Source organism: Salvelinus namaycush, unplaced genomic scaffold (assembly GCF_016432855.1).
Source record: "Salvelinus namaycush isolate Seneca unplaced genomic scaffold, SaNama_1.0 Scaffold568, whole genome shotgun sequence".
NCBI lineage: Eukaryota > Metazoa > Chordata > Actinopteri > Salmoniformes > Salmonidae > Salvelinus > Salvelinus namaycush.
Window position 1 is genome coordinate 82,197 of NW_024061273.1, and position 14,880 is coordinate 97,076.

The window sequence follows — 14,880 nt, forward strand, 5'->3', positions numbered from 1 at the left end:
CAATCCAAAGATTAAACTTCCAACGGGACATTAAAAACTGTAACATCTTATGCTTCACGGAGTTGTGGCTGAACGATGACAACATCAACATACAGCTGGCTGGTTATACGTTATATCGGCAGGATAGAACAGCGGCGTCTGGTAACACAAGGGGCGGCGGACTATGTATTTTTGTAAACAGCAGCTGGTGCATGATATCTAAGGAAGTCTCGAGCTATTGCTCGCCTGAGGTAGAGTTTCTCATGATAAGCTGTAGATCACACTATCTACCGAGAGAGTTTTCATCTGTATTCTTTGTAGCTGTTTACATACCACCACAGTCAGAGACTGGCACTAAGACATTTGAATGAGCTGTATTCTGCCATAAGCAAACAAGAAAACGCTCAACCAGAGGCGGCGCTCCTAGTAGCCGGGGACTTTAATGCAGGGAAACTTAAATCCGTTTTACCAAATTTCTATCAGCATGTTAAATGTTCAACCAGAGGAAAAATAACTCTGGACCACCTTTACTCCACACACAGAAACACGTACAAAGCTCTCCCTCGCCTTCCATTTGGCAAATCTGACCATAATTCTATCCTCCTGATTCCTGATTACAAGCTAAAATTAAAGCAGGAAGTACCAGTGACAAGATCAATAAAAAAGTGGTCAGATGAAGCAGATGCTAAGCTACAGGACTGTTTTGCTAGCACAGACTGGAATATGTTCCAGGATTCCTCCGAATGACATTGAGGAGTACACCACATCCGTCATTGGCTTCATCAATAAGTGCATCGATGACGTCGTCCACACAGTGACTGTACGTACATACCCCAACCAGAAGCCATGGATTACAGGCAGCATCCGCACTGAGCTAAAGGCTAGAGCTGCCACTTTCAAGGAGCGAGACTCTAACCCGGAAGCTTATAAGAAATCCTGCTATGCCCTCCGATGAACCATCAAACAGGCAAAGCATCAATACAGGACTAAGATCAAATCGTACTACACTGGCTCTGATGCTCTTCAGATGTGGCAGGGCTTGCAAACCATTACAGGCTACAAGGGGAAGCACAGCCGAGAGCTGTGACACGAGCCTACCAGATGAGCTAAACTACTTCTTTGCTCGCTTCGAGGCAAATAACACTGAAACATGCATGAGAGCACCAGCTGTTCCCGGAAGACTGTGTGATCACGCTCTCCGCAGCCAATGTGAGTAAGACCTTTAAGCAGGTCAACATTCACAAGGCCGCAGAGCCAGACGTATTATCAGGACGTGTACTGCAAGCATGCGCTGACCAACTGGCAAGTGTCTTCACTGACATTTCAACCTCTCCCTGTCTGAGTCTGTAATACCAACATGTTTAAAGCATACCACCATAGTCCCTGTGCCCAAGAACACTAATGTAACCTGCCTAAATGACTACCGACCCATAGCACTCACGTCTGTAGCCATGAAGTGCCTTGAAAGACTGGTCATGGCTCATATCAACACCATCATCCCAGAAACCCTAGACCCACTCCAATTTCCATACTACCCAAACAGATCCACAGATGATGCAATCTCAATTGCAACCCACACTGCCCTTTCCCACCTGGACAAAAGGAACACCTATGTGAGAATGCTATTCATTGACTACAGCTCAGCGTTCAACACCATAGTGCCCTCAGAGCTCATCAATAAGCTAAGGACCCTGGGACTAAACACCTCCGTCTGCAACTGGATCTTGGACTTCCTGACGGGCCACCCCCTGGTGGTAAGGGTAACAACACATCAAGACAGTCGTGAAGAGTGCACGACAAAACCTATTCCCTTTCAGGAGACTGAAAAGATTTGGCATGGGTCCTCAGATCCTCAAAAGGTTCTACAGCTGCACCATTGAGAGCATCCGGACTGGTTGTATCACTGCCTGGTATGGCAACTGCTCGTCCTCCGACCGCAAGGCACTACAGAGGATAGTGCGAACGGCCCAGTACATCACTGGGGCCAAGCTTCCTGCCACCCAGGACCTCTATACCTGGCGGTGTCAGAGAAAGGCCCTAAAAATTGTAAAAGACTCCAGCCACCATAGTCATAGACTGTTCTCTCTACTACCGCACGGCAAGCGGTACCGGAGTGCCAAGTCTAGGTCCAAGAGGCTTTCTTAACAGCCTCTACCCCCAAGCCATAAGACTACTGAACATCTAGTCAAATGGTTACCCAGACTATTTGCAGTGCCTCCCCTCACCCACCCTCTACACCACTGCTACTCTCTGTTGTCATCTATACATAGTCACCTTAATACTACCTCAAATAACTGGTACCCCCGCACATTGACTCTGTATCGGTAACCCCCTGTATATAGTCTTACAATTGTTATTTCACTGCTGCTCTTTAATTACTTGTTACTTTTATCTCTTATTCTTATCTGTATTTTTTTTAAACTGCATTGTTGGTTAGGGGCTCGTAAGTAAGCATTTCACTGTAAGGTCTGAACCTGTTGTATTTGGTGCATGTGACTAATAAAATTAGATTTGATCAGATTTGATTTAATTGTAACCTGAACCTTAAACCGAATCCCTAAGCCTAAAATAGCCTTCTTCCTTATGGGGAGCGGCACAATGTCACCACTGGTACTCACAAGGATAGCAAAACCAAACACACACGCACACGCACTCGCGCACACACACACACACACACACACACACACACACACACACACACACACACACACACACACACACACACACACACACACACACACACACACACACACACCTAGCAAGTCTACTGTGCCCTCTGGGTATGCTGTACATTTACTAGTTGACAAAAAAACAGTTAAGAATAAATAAGAGGTAGCTGTGTCTGTGAGGAGGCTATTCAAATTCAGAAACCCAGGCCCAAAAACTCTCCAATCAATTCAGCATGACATATTGACTTGTTGTTGGTTCACATAGTAAAGACAGGGGTGCAACTTTCAACATGTCCCCCCCACATTCTGAAATTGCATTTTTGTCCCCCACAATTTTATCATTGAATTGTGACACAAAACGAGGCAATGGTGTGCTTTAGGACCATGCGGACGCCTCCGAGCTGTCGAGTAGGCTGTTTGGAGTGTATATATATATATATATATATATATATATATATATATATTATATTTAAAAGAAAATGATATCCCCTCCACTTCTAAAACCAAAGTTGTGCCCCTGAGTAAAGAGAACTAAGCATTTACAGAAAATAGCACCACAGGCTTCATAACCCACAACTCCTACTTCGGTGCTGTGACTGGTTTCAGGCATCAAGGACGCCAGAGTGTAGTCTTCTGGAATAGTGTTATTTCTGTTAGTTGTTCCTCCTCATGTCTGTCTGTGACTGCACCCCTACTTAACAACTAACACAATGTTTACTCACACAGTGTGAAGGAAAATGTCTTTGTTGTTATGGCTTCATTAGGAAGGAGATTTATTTGAATATTCACTATTATGGAAAATGTAAAACAGCAAAAGGCCTATCAGAAGCTGCATCTGAAACAGTTCCTCTCATCTGAATAGGTGCATACTTAGTAGAGAGAGAGCCCGAAACAAAACCCTGAAATGAAATAATGATTGTTCAATTATACAATACATAGCCTACCGCATATTACACACAGCAGAAAAACATAACAAAAAAAAACAGATTGAAAATGTCTTTGGTACATGATCGGTCTAGCCTATACTTCAAAATTAAACAAATTCTAGTAATCGCCTTTGTGTGGACTGTATTATCATCCATACTGGATGTACTCGATATCTTATGCTGTGCTCAGAAATGTTCTATCCATGAGTCTGGGAGAGAACATATAGGCCTAGGCGATGCTGTTGGTTCATTGATTGTGCAGGGCAGCTTACAGAGTTAGCCTACAATTATAGTGAATTTGTATTATATTTTGAATAGCCTAGTGATCGTTTTTCCCCTTCTATTTGGCTGACACGTTACTTTTAGCTCCAGAATATCTCACCACTGTGCGTTTCCATCTCCTTCTCTCTCTCCTTCGTATCTTTTTCGAGCGCACAAAGAGAGGGGCAGCCAAACACTTTAATGAAATATGTTTCGTTGTGAAAACATGTTACTATCGATTTTCTTGAACAGATTTCACTTGGTTTCCCAAATGAAGCACTGGGTAGCTGCAGGAACAGGGTTGGAGAGCCCATGGCATACAGAGTTTGGAGGAATGTCACCTGTCGTGCTCCTCAAACAGGGGTTGAAGTGTGTAGTGATTTACCGGAGTAGCCTTCCTGTCATGGTTGAAAAAACGAAAGTGGCCTCCATTCGCTACTCAAGTGCATACAGATGAAATGTATTTTTTCTTCTGAACCCTGTTCCTGCCCACTTGATAATGAGCTATTCTAAATCGAAGGTAATTTGACAAATTAGTAAAGACAAGATTAAATTGAGAGTAGTCTGATGGGTGAAAATATGATCACTTGATGAGAGAACAGCTGTGCAGCCTGAGACAAGGAACAGAGCACAAGCTTTTTTTTTGCGATTTTCTCATATCATCAATAGTCTAAATTCCCATCATGCAGCCCATATACAGTTGAAGTCGGAAGTTTAAATACACCTTTGCCAAATACATTTAAACTCCGTTTTTCCACAATTCCTGACATATAATCCTAGTAAAAATTCCCTGTCTTAGGTCAGTTAGGATCACCACTTTCTTTAAAGAATGTGAAATGTCAGAATAATAGTGGAGAGAATGATTTATTTCAGCTTTTATTTATTTCATCACATTCCCAGTGGGTCAGAAGTTTACATACACTCAATTAGTATTTGGTAGCATTGCCTTTAAATTGTTTAACTTGGATCAAACATTTTGGGTAGCCTTCCACAAGCTTCCCACAAAAAGTTGGGTGAATTTTGGCCCATTCCTCTTGACAGAGCTGATGTAACGGAGTCAGGTTTGTAGGCCTCCTTGCTCGCACACGCTTTTTCAGTTCTGCCCACAAATGTTCTATTGGATTGAGGTCAGGGCTTTGTGATGGCCACTCCAATATCTTGACTTTGTTGTCCTTAAGCCATTTTGCCACAACTTTGGAAGTATGCTTGGGGTCATTGTCCATTTGGAAGACCCATTTGCGACCAAGCTTTAACTTCCTGACTGATGTCTTGAGATGTTGCTTCAATATATCCACATAATTTTACTTCCTTATGATGCCATCTATTTTGTGAAGTGCACCAGTCTCTGCTGCAGCAAAGCACCCCCACAACATGATGCTGCCACCCCTGTGCTTTACGGTTGGGAAGGTGTTCTTTGGGTTGCAAGCATCCCCCTTTTTCCTCCAAACATAACGATGGTCATTATGGCCAAACAGTTCTACTTTTGTTTCATCAGATCAGATGACATTTCTCCAAAAAGTACGATCTTTGTCCCCATGTGCAGTTGCAAATCGTAGTCTGGCTTTTTTATGGCGGTTTTGGAGCAATGGCTTCTTCCTTGCTATGTCGATATAGGACTCGTTTTACTGTGGGTATAGATACTTTTGTACCTGTTTCCTCCAGCATCTTCACAAGGTCCTTTGCTGTTGTTCTGGCATTGATTTGCACTTTTCGCACCAAAGTACGTTCATCTCTAGGAGACAGAACGCGTCTCCTTCCAGAGCGGTATGACGGCTGCATGGTCCCATGGTGTTTATACTTGCGTACTATTGTTTGTACAGATGAACGTGGTACCTTCAGGCGTTTGGAAATTGTTCCCAAGGATGATTTTCCCACGATGTCAAGCAAAGAGGCAGTGAGTTTGAAGGTAGGCCTTGAAATACATCCACATGGACACCTCCAATTGACTCAAATTATGTCAATTAGTCTATAAGAAGCTTCTAAAGCCATGACATCGTTTTCTGGAATTTTCCAAGCTGTTTAAAGGCACAGTCAACTTAGTGTATGTAATCTTCTGACCCACTGGAATTGTGATACAGTGAATTATAAGTGAAATAATCTGTCTGCAAACAATTGTTGGAAAAATGACTTGTGCCATGTACAAAGGAGATGTCCTAACTGACTTGCCAAAACTATAGTTTGTTAACAAGAAATTTGGTTGAAAAACTAGTTTTAATAAACGACTCCAACCTAAGTGTATGTAAACTTCCAACTTCAACTGTATGTTTTGATTTCTAAGACATTCTAAGGTTTGTATTATTCACAACTAAAGTTGCCAAATAACTCTGAATCTAGTTTATAGGACTTGTTTCAAATTATCACTTTTACGCTCAACATAGTCACTTCATATATGCACTCGCTCCAGAATTGGAAAAATATCCTTAGAGGAAGGGAGGACATAGGAAGGGAGGACAGAGGAAGGCAGGATGGAGTAAGGGAGGACAGAGGAATGGAGGACAGAGGAAGGGAGGACAGAGGAAGGGAGGACAGAGGAAGGGAGGACAGAGGAAGGGAGGACGGAGGAAGGGAGGATAGAGGAAGAGGACAGAGGAATGGAGGACAGAGGAAGGGAGGACAGAGGAAGGGAGGACAGAGGAAGGGAGGACAGAGGAAGGGAGGACAGAGGAAGGGAGGACATAGGAAGGGAGGACATAGGAAGGGAGGACATAGGAAGGGAGGACAGAGGAAGGGAGGACAGAGGAAGGCAGGACGGAGGAAGGGAGGATAGAGGAAGAGGACAGAGGAATGGAGGACAGAGGAAGGGAGGACAGAGGAAGGGAGGACAGAGGAAAGGAGGGTAGTGGAAGGGAGGATGGTGGAAGGGTGGATGGTGGAAGGGTGGATAGAGGAAGGGAGGACAGTGGAACAGGATAAATAATAAACCGTAGCAGCAGTGTATGTGATAATTCAAAAGAGTTAGTGCAAAAATGGTCAATGCAGATAGTTTGGGTAACTATTTGGTTAACTATTTATGGCAGTCTTATGGCTTGGGGGTAGAAGAGTCCTGTTGGTTCCATACTTGATGCATCGGTACCGGTTGCTGTGTGGTAGCAGAGAGAACAGTCTATGACTTGGGTTGCTGGAGTCTTTAATAATATTCCGGGCCTTTCTTTCACACCACCTGGTACAGAGGTCCTGGATGGCAGGGAGCTCAGCCCCAGTGATGTACAGGGCCATACGCAATATCCTCTGTAGCACCTTGCTGTCGGATGCCAAGCAGTTGTCATACCAAGCTGTGATGCAGCCAGTCAAGATGCTCTCAATGGTGTAGTGGAAAAATTAGAGAAGGTGATACTCGCGACTAGCGACTGGCTGGCATTATAGCGTGATGTCTTAATCACGATTTATGACATTGTTTGGAAGGCTGACCATCTGTGGGCTGTCACAAGGGTCAAACACACCTTATATGTTGCTTTTCCAGGACGGGACATTCCCATAGAACCCTGGGAGCATAGACACCATTGGTGTGAAGGTGTGAGGTGTGAAGACTGATGAAACTTGACTCGACTAAATTAATGTTATTTTGTGAATGAAACTGTAGTTTTCGATTTTTTCTCAAGAGTTTATAAAGAGCTGTGAATTTTGATATGTCTTATTGCATTGTATGCTTTCTGGTTGATGTTTTTTAAAGTGACTGGGTTGAAGGTGCATTTTGGGTTGACTGGTTATCAGGCACATTCCTGTCGTCCGGTCATAACATTCAAACTGAGTTGATTAGATTAGAATCTGGGTGTGTTGTTCCTGCCTTTTCATTTCACTAGCAAAGTGGAAAGACATTTGAATTCGGGTTGGGGGTGAGTTTTTCGCTTGAATTAGGTTAAAAGGGCAGTGAATTTACTCATACTAGAGAACTAGAGAACTAGAGAACTTGCCAACTTGCTACCAAGCTCCTGTGTGTATCAGACACATGGTCTTTAGATCTCCTAGAGTTAATTCTGAACTGAAGACAGGTGTAACCACGTCTCATTTAGTTCCTACTCATTCACTCTGTGTGCTCTGTACACTCTAATTGTTTGAGTGTTCATTATTTCATGACTAATCAACCCTATTGGTTGAATTGAGTAAATGCATACCTCGTTTTACAGAAAATTATTTGATTGACCATACGTTCAGAATTTGGAACGTCTATTGGTAAATATTATAACACTAATACTATATTATAGTATTAATACACTAAGATACTATATTATACATAGTACATGCTTGGGTTCCATCTTGACATCCCCAGTCTACTTGACCCAATAAATGAATGCTACAACATGGGTCTACTTAACCCAATAAATGAATGCTAGAACATGGGTCTACTTGACCCAATAAATTAATGCTAGAACATGGGTCTACTTGACCCAATAAATTAATGCTAGAACATGGGTCTACTTGACCCAATAAATGAATGCTACAACATGGGTCTACTTGACCCAATAAATGAATGCTCCAACATGGGTCTACTTGACCCAATAAATTAATGCTACAACATTGGTCGCCAGGATAATCTATTTGTATCTAGCCTCTTAATAATTGCATATTGGTGCAAGCTGGACACGTTCATTATAGTCATACTGAGTCGTGATGCAATGATTTGCTACCTTGACTAGATTCCTCTAGAGACGCACATGGCCTGTTGCATTTATTCACATAATAATGGAGTCAGATTGATGAATGTAGTTTATTATTGGAATGTCTATGGTAATAGTGCTCACCATTGCCCCTAGTGGCTGGTTTTGAAGTAATCTCCTGACTTCCTGCTTACCTGGATGGACGTCTAATGTCATGTAGCCTAGGGGCATTTCCATGGAAAAATCTAAGAGTCTATATTTTTGAGAAATAAAGGCATATATACATAAACAAATATATTTAATCCCAAAAATTCTAAGGTTTTGATTTCTGGTCGAACAGATGGAAAACGGGTCTTAGAAAACTTCTACCGGACATTTTTGGAAAGGTATTAAAAATACATCAAAACACAATAATGTTGACGTAAACACCCCTGCCAACTACTATCAACACATATACTTAGTTTTGCCTTCTGTAAGTTTAAGAAATATTGTCTAGTGTCTTGTCATTCTGTTACCAAAAACTCACATATCTTTCAGTTATTTTGTAATTTCTCTCCCTCATGAGGAGTGTCAGGATTCACCTAGCGGTCATGATTTTGGGCTGTACAAATGTTTGATGTAATAGAATAATTGATTATGTTATATTAATAGAAGGGGAGGGGTTATAAGACTCCTCCCTCCTTACATTTAAAGGGTCCTAGACTATAGATTAACAATATATATTCATTATATAGTTTTAGAATTGTTCCACGGTTGTTTTATTTCTCTCTCTGTCGTGTGTGTGTGTGTGTGTGTGTGTGTGTGTGTGTGTGTGTGTGTGTGTGTGTGTGTGTGTAAGACTGACTGAGACAGAACTCTGCAGGGGAGTGTGGGAGATAAGAGACTAGTTAGACATTCCACAATAAATCAGCTTTGGGGAGTGGACGTTTACTGCTAAGTTTAAGATACCACTAAAAGCCATTGTTTATATAGGGTTTTGGTCTCAGGAGTAAAAAGGTAATGACTAGTCAGTGACATCACTAAGGCGGGACTTCGGTTTAATAAAACAACTTGAGACCTTTTGTTTGATGCAGAACTTACTCAGAAACATGAGTGCTATGCTATGTTTGTCAACTTCTGTCAAAATTGCATTAATAAAGGGTTTTGAATGATTTAATTAAAGATATTGTCATAATGCTAATTTCACCAATGAACCAATGATTGACAAAGAAGGACGTGAGGAACGAACCCTAACAGGAGCAAGGATAATGAAAGTTCACAGTAATGGTAATGTAATGGTACAGTAATGACAAGTAATGGTAGACCAACCAATTAGTTTAGCGTTTTTATAAATAAAACAATTTCATTACTAAATCGGCAACAGAATGACCAAAAAATCTGTAACAGAATGACTCGAACTGAATTGGCAACAATGGAAAATCATAATAGTCACAAACCACAGTTGGGTCATCGGCTACTGTCCTACCTTCCACTGACATACTGTTATGTTCAGCTCATAGGGTCATCGGCTACTGTCCTACCTTCCACTGGCATACTGTTATGTTCAGCTCATAGGGTCATCGGCTACTGTCCTACCTTCCACTGACATACTGTTATGTTCAGCTCATAGGGTCTCCTGCTACTGTCCTACCTTCCACTGGCATACTGTTATGTTCAGCTCATAGGGTCATCGACTACTGTCCTACCTTCCACTGGCATACTGTTATGTTCAGCTCATAGGGTCTCCTGCTACTGTCCTACCTTCCACTGGCATACTGTTATGTTCAGCTCATAGGGTCATCGGCTACTGTCCTACCTTCCACTGACATACTGTTATGTTCAGCTCAGGACTGATGTCTTTCTCTTTCTGTTGTCTGGTGGTCAAAGCAAGAGTGAAAACAGTTTTGACAACCCATCCCTCTCTCTCTCTCCCTGTCTCTCTTCTCTCTCAGCAGTTAATGTCACCTCTTCCAGCTCTTACTGACACCTACCCATGAGCTCCCTCTCTTTCCATTTACTGTAAACAGACCTCTCACCCAACACCGGAGGTCCATGGACATTGAAAAGTAGTTGAAATTTAGTCAGTCCAAATCTGAACCAATCATAGATGTCTGTTTCACAGGTTTGGACACCATAGTAAAGTACAGTAGAGTATAATACAGTAGTATAATTTACTGTACTGCACTTTACTCTACTGTACTCTACTGTACTGAACTCTACTCTACTGTACTCTACTGTACTGTATTGCACTGAACTCTACTCTACTCTACTGTACTGTACTGTAATGTGTTGAACTCTATTCTACTCTACTATACTGTACTGTAATGTGTTGAACTATATTTTAATGTAATATACTGAACTCTATTCTACTCTACTGTACTGTAATGTACTGAACTCTATTCTACTCTACTGTACTGTAATGTACTGAACTCTATTCTACTCTACTGTACTGTACTGTAATGTGCTAAACTCTATTCTACTCTACTGTACAGTACTGTAATGTGCTAAACTCTATTCTACTCTACTGTACAGTACTGTAATGTGCTAAACTCTATTCTACTCTACTGTACAGTACTGTAATGTGCTAAACTCTATTCTACTCTACTGTACTGTAATGTACTGAACTCTATTCTACTCTACTGTACTGTAATGTACTGAACTCTATTCTACTCTACTGTACTGTACTGTAATGTGTTGAACTCTATTTTAATGTAATGTACTGAACTCTACTCTACTGTACTGTAATGTACTGAACTCTATTCTACTGTAATGTACTGAACTCTATTCTACTGTAATGTACTGAACTATATTCTACTGTAAGGTACTGAACTATATTCTACTGTAAGGTACTGAACTCTATTCTACTGTAATGTACTGAACTCTATTCTACTGTAATGTACTGAACTCTACTCTACTGTACTGTAATGTACTGCACTCTACTCTACTGTAAAGTACTGTAATGTACTAAACTCTACTCTACTGTAGTGTACTGTAATGTACTAAACTCTACTCTACTGTAGTGTACTGTAATGTACTGAACTCTACTCTACTGTACTGTAATGTACTGAACTCTACTCTACTGTAATGTACTGTAATGTACTGCACTCTACTCTACTGTACTGTAATGTACTGCACTCTACTCTACTGTAAAGTACTGTAATGTACTAAACTCTACTCTACTGTAAAGTACTGTAATGTACTAAACTCTACTCTACTGTAATGTACTGCACTCTACTCTACTGTACTGTAATGTACTGCACTCTACTCTACTGTACTGTAATGTACTGAACTCTATTCTACTGTAATGTACTGAACTCTATTCTACTATAATGTACTGAACTCTACTCTACTGTAATGTACTGAACTCTATTCTACTGTAATGTACTGAACTCTATTCTACTGTAATGTACTGAACTCTATTCTACTCTACTGTAATGTACTGAACTCTATTCTACTGTAATGTACTGAACTCTATTCTACTATAATGTACTGAACTCTACTCTACTGTAATGTACTGAACTCTATTCTACTGTAATGTACTGAACTCTACTCTAATGTACTGTACTGAACTCTATTCTACTGTAATGTACTGTAATGTACTGAACTCTATTCTACTGTAATGTACTGAACTCTACTCTACTGTACTGTACTGAACTCTACTCTACTGTACTGTAATGTACTGAACTCTATTCTACTGTAATGTACTGAACTCTATTCTACTGTAATGTACTGAACTCTATTCTACTGTAATGTACTGAACTCTATTCTACTCTACTGTACTGAACTCTATTCTACTGTACTGTACTGAACTCTATTCTACTGTACTGTACTGAACTCTATTCTACTGTAATGTACTGAACTCTATTCTACTGTAATGTACTGAACTCTATTCTACTGTAATGTACTGAACTCTATTCTACTGTAATGTACTGAACTCTATTCTACTGTAATGTACTGAACTCTATTCTACTGTAATGTACTGAACTCTATTCTACTGTAATGTACTGAACTCTATTCTACTATAATGTACTGAACTCTACTCTACTGTAATGTACTGAACTCTATTCTACTCTACTGTACTGTAATGTACTGAACTCTATTCTACTGTAATGTACTGAACTCTATTCTACTCTACTGTACTGTAATGTACTGAACTCTATTCTACTGTAATGTACTGAACTCTATTCTACTGTAATGTACTGAACTCTATTCTACTGTAATGTACTGAACTCTATTCTACTCTACTGTAATGTACTGAACTCTATTCTACTGTAATGTACTGAACTCTATTCTACTGTAATGTACTGAACTCTATTCTACTGTAATGTACTGAACTCTATTCTACTGTAATGTACTGAACTCTATTCTACTGTAATGTACTGAACTCTATTCTACTCTACTGTAATGTACTGAACTCTATTCTACTCTACTGTAATGTACTGAACTCTATTCTACTGTAATGTACTGAACTCTATTCTACTGTAATGTACTGAACTCTATTCTACTCTACTGTACTGAACTCTATTCTACTGTAATGTACTGAACTCTATTCTACTATAATGTACTGAACTCTATTCTACTATAATGTACTGAACTCTATTCTACTCTACTGTAATGTACTGAACTCTATTCTACTGTAATGTACTGAACTCTATTCTACTGTAATGTACTGAACTCTATTCTACTCTACTGTACTGAACTCTATTCTACTGTAATGTACTGAACTCTATTCTACTGTAATGTACTGAACTCTATTCTACTATAATGTACTGAACTCTACTCTACTGTAATGTACTGAACTCTATTCTACTCTACTGTACTGTAATGTACTGAACTCTATTCTACTGTAATGTACTGAACTCTATTCTACTCTACTGTACTGTAATGTACTGAACTCTATTCTACTGTAATGTACTGAACTCTATTCTACTGTAATGTACTGAACTCTATTCTACTATAATGTACTGAACTCTACTCTACTGTAATGTACTGAACTCTATTCTACTGTAATGTACTGAACTCTATTCTACTGTAATGTACTGAACTCTATTCTACTGTAATGTACTGAACTCTATTCTACTGTAATGTACTGAACTCTATTCTACTGTAATGTACTGAACTATATTCTACTGTAAGGTACTGAACTATATTCTACTGTAAGGTACTGAACTCTATTCTACTGTAATGTACTGTAATGTACTGAACTCTACTCTACTGTAATGTACTGAACTCTATTCTACTGTAATGTACTGTAATGTACTGAACTCTATTCTACTGTAATGTACTGAACTCTATTCTACTGTAATGTACTGAACTCTATTCTACTGTAATGTACTGAACTATATTCTACTGTAAGGTACTGAACTCTATTCTACTGTACTGTACTGTAATGTACTGTAATGTACTGAACTCTATTCTACTGTAATGTACTGAACTATATTCTACTGTAAGGTACTGAACTCTATTCTACTGTACTGTACTGTAATGTACTGAACTCTACTCTACTGTAATGTACTGAACTCTATTCTACTGTAATGTACTGTAATGTACTGAACTCTATTCTACTGTAATGTACTGAACTCTATTCTACTGTAATGTACTGAACTCTATTCTACTGTAATGTACTGTAATGTACTGAACTCTATTCTACTGTAATGTACTGAACTCTACTGTACTGTAATGTACTGAACTCTATTCTACTGTAATGTACTGAACTCTATTCTACTGTAATGTACTGAACTCTATTCTACTCTACTGTACTGTAATGTACTGAACTCTATTCTACTGTAATGTACTGAACTCTATTCTACTGTAATGTACTGAACTCTATTCTACTGTAATGTACTGAACTATATTCTACTGTAAGGTACTGAACTCTATTCTACTGTACTGTAATGTACTGAACTCTATTCTACTGTAATGTACTGAACTCTATTCTACTGTAATGTACTGAACTCTATTCTACTGTAATGTACTGAACTCTATTCTACTGTAATGTACTGAACTCTATTCTACTGTAATGTACTGAACTATATTCTACTGTAAGGTACTGAACTCTATTCTACTCTACTGTAATGTACTGAACTCTATTCTACTGTACTGTACTGTAATGTACTGAACTCTACTCTACTGTAATGTACTGAACTCTATTCTACTGTAATGTACTGTAATGTACTGAACTCTACTCTACTGTAATGTACTGAACTCTATTCTACTGTAATGTACTGAACTCTATTCTACTGTAATGTACTGAACTCTATTCTACTCTACTGTAATGTACTGAACTCTATTCTACTCTACTGTAATGTACTGAACTCTATTCTACTGTAATGTACTGAACTCTACTCTACTGTAATGTACTGAACTCTATTCTACTCTACTGTACTGAACTCTATTCTACTGTAATGTACTGAACTCTATTCTACTGTAATGTACTGAACTCTATTCTACTGTAATGTACTGAACTCTATT